Source organism: Cupressus sempervirens, chromosome 4, assembly GCF_028749045.1.
Source record: "Cupressus sempervirens isolate cs-2001-9-10 chromosome 4, ASM2874904v1, whole genome shotgun sequence".
NCBI classification, from domain to species: Eukaryota; Viridiplantae; Streptophyta; class Pinopsida; order Cupressales; family Cupressaceae; genus Cupressus; species Cupressus sempervirens.
Genome location: NC_143121.1, coordinates 470,286,847 through 470,294,271, shown reverse-complemented (window position 1 = coordinate 470,294,271; position 7,425 = coordinate 470,286,847). Strand labels below are relative to the sequence as shown.

General features: G+C 30.7%; 1 pseudogene; it reads left to right on the top strand.

Moving 5' to 3' along the window:
- The first annotated feature begins 1,414 nt into the window (after positions 1-1,414).
- LOC149562004 (plasma membrane ATPase 4 pseudogene) lies at positions 1,415-7,027 on the top strand (annotated as a pseudogene).
- Positions 7,028-7,425: the final 398 nt, after the last annotated feature.

Here is a 7,425-nt window from a genome sequence, read left to right as displayed (position 1 = left end):
CATTGGCATAGATCTCAATCGAATTTATGTTTCCACATGCTGTACAAAATATAAAGAAAGAAGATATGAATTCTATTGACATTCATAAATTAGAAAGATGATTAATACCTATCATCTAACCAAGTTGAAACTAGTATCAATGCATTATAAGAAATTGCAAAAGAATCATCACTAAAGATCAAAGTAAGTCAAAGTCAAAGTGTAATAAATGTTAGATTTATTACATTAATTAGGTTAGATTTTATGTTTAGATTAGATAAATAAATTAGTTCAATATATAGTTTTTGGGAAGTTATTCCCTTAAGTTTTTTTTGTAAGGGAGAATAAGGTTACATCAAGTTGTTCACATATCAATGTGAAATAATTCAATATCAATTTGCTATCAATTATGTATGTATCCGAATGTGTCCAAAAAATTTGAATCAATAAAATTAGAATTTTATATTTTAGCTCTTTCATTTGGTATTAGAGTAGGTTGATTGATAGGAGAAGAGTGTTGTTAATGGATTTTGGATAATCAAACCCAAACTTCTATGGATTTTTTGAAGAGAGGTTTGAGATTTATTGTGTAGAAATTATAATATTATATTGTCCATGAATATGTTGTGATTTCTTTTTTATTAGGAATAAAATAGGGATCATTACATGCATCATTCAATTTTTCAATTACATTATTTGCTCTACAGTATTATTTTCTAAACAATGAATAAATTATCTACAATTCCCAAATTTGAAGGGCCTGAGTTTCACACATGAAAAATTAAGATACAATTTCTTTTCATTGAAATAGATCTATGGGACATTGTTAATGGAACTATTCAAAAACCCAAAGATGCACATGAAATAACAAAGTGAATGGCTAAAGATCATAGGGCCTCTGCATTGATTGGACTTGGTCTATTAGATGCATATTTGTACCATATTGATCTTTCAAAGACTTCAAAATAAATATGGGATGGGCTTAACATCTTGTTTGGTTCATAGGCTTCTAGTGCAAAAATTTCATAAAACAAAAGTTGTTCAGGTTGAAGATGAATGAAGGTGATAACATTGTTCAACATATAAGTACTTTTTGTTCACTTCTTAATCAACTTACAGGTGTAAATTCTAAAGTTGATGATGATGATGCCAAAGAAATCCTACTTAGTAGTATGCCTTCAAGATTTGATCATATTGTTTTCACTTTGAATAAAATGAATCCTAGCCAAGAAATTGTAATTTCTTCTTTAGTTGATGAAGTAGAGCTCATAAGAGTCATAATTTTACTAAGGATTGTGCTTTATTTGCTAGAAAGAAATCTAGTGTTCTTGGTAGAAGAAAACTAAAACATATTTATTGCCAACAAAGTGGATATGTATAGAGGAATTGTTTTCAACAGGCCAAAGATATTATCGATGGGAAGTTGAAGAAAAATATGGCTTTTGTTACAGTTGAAGGTGAGACACACTTTTGTGATTTTGCAATACATACAAATAATGATGATTTTGATAGTCCACCTAAAATTTATACAAGATTTGTACATTAAAGAATAAAAATAAGTAAATAGGAGGTTGGAGGCAATGGAGGTTGGAGGATTTTTATCATCTCAAGCTAGCTTCTTTCTTAGAGATGATTACTACATGAGAAGCACCTATTTGTGTCCCTGTAAAGTTGGGGCTTGGCAAACTCATCCCTAAAGATAATAGGGGACTTGATAGATTTTTGTCCCTAAAGAAAAGAGGGGGCTTAGCTGCATGATTGTCCTTCTATAGAGTGAGGGGGGGAGAATTTGAAGAATGGTGTTAGAGACACTCATAGGAGATGTTAAATTTTGGAGGAAAGGCATCCATGCCATATTAATGGTGATTGTTTCTACAACACTTGAGGAGACATTAGACACACTCAAAGGAGATGTAGACTTTCAAAGGAAAGGTGTCTCATGTGTAGAACTAGAGGAGGCAAGGGGACACTCCATGGAGATGTGAAATTTTGGAGGAACTATGTCTCATTGTGTAAGGGATGTGGAAACAATGTTATTATGAGGACAACTTTAGGATTTGTAGTCTAAAGTTGGGATATGAGGGAAACTTCAGGATTAAGATTTGTAATCTAAAGTTGTAGAGAGAAAATATACTTTGAAAGGTTGGTAAAGGAGCTTCATCAAAGTTTCTAGAAGAATAATATTGGTGAAGGCTTTCACTTTTATTGGATTAATGTAATAAGGGCGGAATGTTGGACTTATTACATTAATTAGGTTAGTTTATAATAAGGGGGATGTTAGATTTGTTGGATTAATGTAATAAGGGGGGAAATGTTAGATTTATTACATTAATTAAGTTAGTTTCTATGTTTATATTAGATAAATAAATTTGTTCAATATATAGTTGCTAGGAAGTTATTCTCGTAAGTAGTATTTGTAAGGGAGAATAAGGTTATATAATGTTTTTCACATATCAATGTGACATAATTCAATATTAATTTGGTATAAATTTTGTATGTATCCAAATGTATCTAGAAAATCTGAATAAATAAAATTAGCATTTTATATTTTAGCTCTTTCAATAAATCCTCTCTTAAGAACAATGCAAAATGAGATAATGAAGTAGAACACCCGAGAGTTCTCTTTGGGTTCCTTTAGTAAATCTATTATAGAAATGTCTAACCAAGCCCTGTACTTGATGACCCAGAAGCTCCCCCTCTAGTTCCACTCTTTTGTTCTTGTATCCATCTTTATTTTCAATGATTCTTTGACCAAAATAAGATGACACCAAACAATTGACCATGTATCCTAAAAATATGGCCTTTTTGTTTATAGCCCACTATGTTTGGGAAAAAGTATTCTTTAATCGCCTCACCAACATCTTGAACTTTTGACAATTTGCATTTCTTGAGTTTCTCATTAAGATAGTTTGAAGCTTTATTTTTTCTTCAAACCCTTTTTATATCTACCTCTACCTTGTAAATTGATGACAATATTAATTCCCTCATGTCATAGTCATTGGATGCACTACCTATCATCTACATCATCTCAACATCTAATTTCACACATGAGCATAAAACATTTGATGACAATATTAACTTCCTTATGTCATAGTCATTGGATACATTACCTATCATTTGCATTATCCCCACATCTTATCAATATCTCACCATCCATCCTTGATCCTTTATTGACCATTCTTCTAATTTTATTAGTGTCTTCAAAATATAACTTAATTAGCTCAACAACATGCATAGCCTTTACTTACATTCAACATTCTTTAGATCCTATCCCCTAAATCAAATCTCTACATGGTTAAACTAGCATCCCATTCATGGAGAACTTCTTACATACTCTCCACAACCATCAACCAATCACAAATGACCTTACCTTGGGTCACCAACTAGATAAGGACTCTCACTATCCTAATGTTGTGAGCATGATAGTCCACAATACACTTTTGGATTCTAACCCCAAATCCTAAATTTTAGACACACACTATCAACTTGCAGTCTCTCCCTAGACAAATCAAACACTCCTTTTGGTTTTGATTACAATTTCAATCCTTGATCTCATAACACCTTGAAACTCTGATTGAATACACCTTCTTATGACTATCCACACATAACCCTTTTTAATTCTCTTATTACTAGATTCTTTCTTGGATAAAACATTACACTTGACTTGTACTATTGCAACATGAAACTCCTTTTCACCATGGAGGAAACTTGTACTCTATCTTGACTGACTAAGACACATACAACTCACCTTACTTTGCTTCTCGACCAATACAACCTACTCACTATTTTAGTGGCAATAAAAAATAAGACAACCACTTAATACCTAGTGATCCTTGTATTAACTTCCACCCATGCACTTAGAAGCTTCATAAACTCTTCTCTAACTTTTTTCACACCCTTCATTCATATCCAAGTGATCAAATACAACTTCTTTATCAAACAAAACAAAATTACCTTGTGATTATTCCCTATAATAGTCTCACTGATTCTCTGCAATTCTTTGTGTTGATTGACTTGCTTGGGAATTATTGCCTTAACCAATACATCCACCATCTTAAGGACATTGTTTCTCTCATCCTTGAATCAATTTCATTTCCAACATACCCTTTAACTATGGACACATCCTCTTTATCATCATTGTGACTGTCTAAACCCTTCCCTGTGACTGTTATTGTCACTTTCTTTCCATTCAATACATGTTTCCTTGCAGGTTTAGGAAAATAAAATACAACATTTTTACATCCTAATAGAAAAATTAAAGGTCTTATTTCATGTATATCCTAATGAAAAACTATATTTATTTATTGTGAGGATTGACACTAGAGAACATCGATTGAAGAGAATCCAAAATATGCCCAGGTTATACATATCATCTTGATAAAGAAAAATCATATTTTCAAGTTGAAATACCACTAACTTGAATAAATATTATTTGACACCAAAAAATTTTTTGTAACACAATATGTACTCCCTACCTACTCCCTTTATAGGATGATAGATTTAGTCTTCTTCTCTATATTGTATATTGGTTCTTCTCTATATTGTATATTGGTAAGGGGCTTAACATTCTCTATCTTGATAGATTATGTCTTCTCATCTTATCAGTTGATGAGCTTAGGGGAATTTCTAATGAATGGTTCATAAGGAAAAAAAATTGGTGAAGGTTTTGTAAATGGGGTTGTAGGAAGATTGGGTTTAACCATGGAGAAAACTTTGTAGTTAAGTGCACTTAAGCTGGAGTAGTACTAGGATGGTTGACCTCCTAGGAAATCCTGAGGCTTCACCTCTATGAACATTAACTAGATCTAATGAGTGCTAAGCACTCCATTTATTCTCATGAGATATGGATTCATGTGAATCACTACTCATAAAACATGGGTCAATGAGTTTGAGTAAAAAAACTACAAAGTTAAATCTTGATAGCAATATCAAATTGTATATTGTATTTTTAACATAGTAGTGTGTTTCTGCTATAGTAGTGGAATTTTATTTTGTCTGCAATGTTTAGTTTTCCTCTCTTGCAAGTTGTAGCAATATTTTTGTTTGTAAATACATGTATTTTCTCTTTAATATTGTCCTTCAACTTGGTTGTTCATTCTTTACTAAATATCTATTCCATATTCAATGAATGTCCCATAAAAGTTTATCTAAGAAAAAGAATAGTAACAAAAGCCTACTAAAAGACTTAAAACTCATATTACCAAAGTCAAATAATTCTATTTTTTTGGTTGTACATCAACTCTGATCTAACGATGATGGTGTTATTGTGCAATGGAAGAAAAATAATCTCATAATACTATAACATAAGGACCTTAGAAATAATATGCTATGAATTTCATCATTCATGAATGAAATAAGTTAAAATTAATCTTTAAAACAATAAGAAATAAGTTTAATAGTTATGATAATGCTGATAATTTATCACACAACTTAAAGAAATGTTCGTTAACCAACTCCATTAGTAATAAAACTATCAAATAGTTCTACAACTTATCAATGATTCTTGTTGGCCATTGCAAGTGAGACTATCTTGAAGCTTTCTACTCAATAGAAGGCTTAGTATTTTCAAAAAAAAAAAATTTCTGCATTTACTATAAGATGACAAAAATAAATTATTATCCTATCACCATAGTAAAAAGTTGGCAATTGCATTTTGTTTGTTAAACATAGTGCCACACAACATTGAAGTTTATCTCCAAGATTGTTGGAAGAGAAAATATTGTTACACATATGACTTATTTCCATGATCTACAATAACAATAATAATGTGCTCTACGCCACACTTACCCATAGTAGTAATGAAGGGAAAAGGTCTTAGTTTTCAAGAAAATCTTTCTATTATTTTATTTTGAGTAAGTAAACCACTATTGACTTAATAAAATTAGATGAATGGAATGCAGCTCAAGAAATTCATTATAAGCATTGTTGAAAATCTATTGAATGCTTGTTTATGGTAATGTGAATACTTCTCATTATTTTTACAAATCTTGTACATATATGTGAAATGAGAAGCAAGAAGAGGTGGAGAATAGGTTGATATTATATTAAAATGATTTAGAAAGAAGTTTTATCAAGGTTTTTAAATCGTCTACTTTATTATGCAAATTATTTTTAACTACTACCATAACCATTGCACCTGCTTCTAGTGCTAGTGCTAGTTGTTATATGATTTATGATCTTTTTATTCATGTTTGAAGTTTCTTTTATGTTATGCATATAAAAATTTAGTGTATCTTATTATTAAAAAGTACAAATTTATTATATATCTCAAACTGAAAACTTTTGTAGTGTTTTTGATAATCAACTCTACTAATAGTATTATTGAAGAAAAGAATGTTGGTAATGCAACAACTTTGATGGAAGATCTTGTGCGAAAGACCAAGGTTATTCATGATAGAAGATGGAAAGATGAAGATTCCTCATTTCTTTTTGTAGGTGACATAACTACTATTATACTTGAAGATATTATTTTTGTAGATGCCCGTCTACTCTAGGGTGATCCATTTAAGATTGATTAATCTACCCTAACAGGTCAATCTTTTGTTGTCACAAATAATCTAGGAGAAGTATTTTTTGGTTTTGACTATAAATAACGAGAAACAAAGGCTATGGTTATTGAAAATGGACTACACATTTTCTTTGAGAAATTTTATCATTTATTTGACTCCACCAACAATTTTGGCCATTTGTAGAAGGTTCTCATAGCAATTGGAAACTTTTGTATCTATTGAATACAATTTGAATTACTGTGGAGGTAATTGTTGTGTATCCCATTTAACATAGGAAATATAAGGATGAGATTAAAAACCTTTTGGTTCTCTTCATTGATAGCACTCCTATTTCTATGCCTATTGTACTCTCTATGAAAATGGTTATTGGATCACATTGCCTTTCTCAACAAGGTTCTATTACAAAAAGACTGAATAGTATTGAAGAAATGACTAGAATGGATGTTATTTGCATTGATAAGATTGAAACCATTACACTTAACGATATAATAGTTGATAAAAACTTAATTGATGTATTTGAAAAAGGTATCATGATGTAGAGCATCCCTCAACATCCATCAACCAGTTAAGATCCTCAATTGTCTAAGTAAAACTACAAAGAGTTAGCTTTAAAGAAGAACTCCAAGAGAACATTAATATCAATAAATTCAAAATGTTCTTCCAAACTCAATCATAAAACTCAATAGATATCCATTATTATCAACCATTAACAACTTAAAGACATGAGAGATTCTAAACATTCTACACATTAACAAGTTCTTATCAATCAGCTTCAATGCTTTAATGTTGGCACACACCACATTCTTAAAAACAATTCAATGTATCCATCGTTGCCTTCAAATCCTTCTCTAATGCTTGATAGTTAGATCTTAAATGAAATTCTTGCAATGGGTGTTATTTTGGGTACATACCTTGTAATTATTACTATGATATTTTT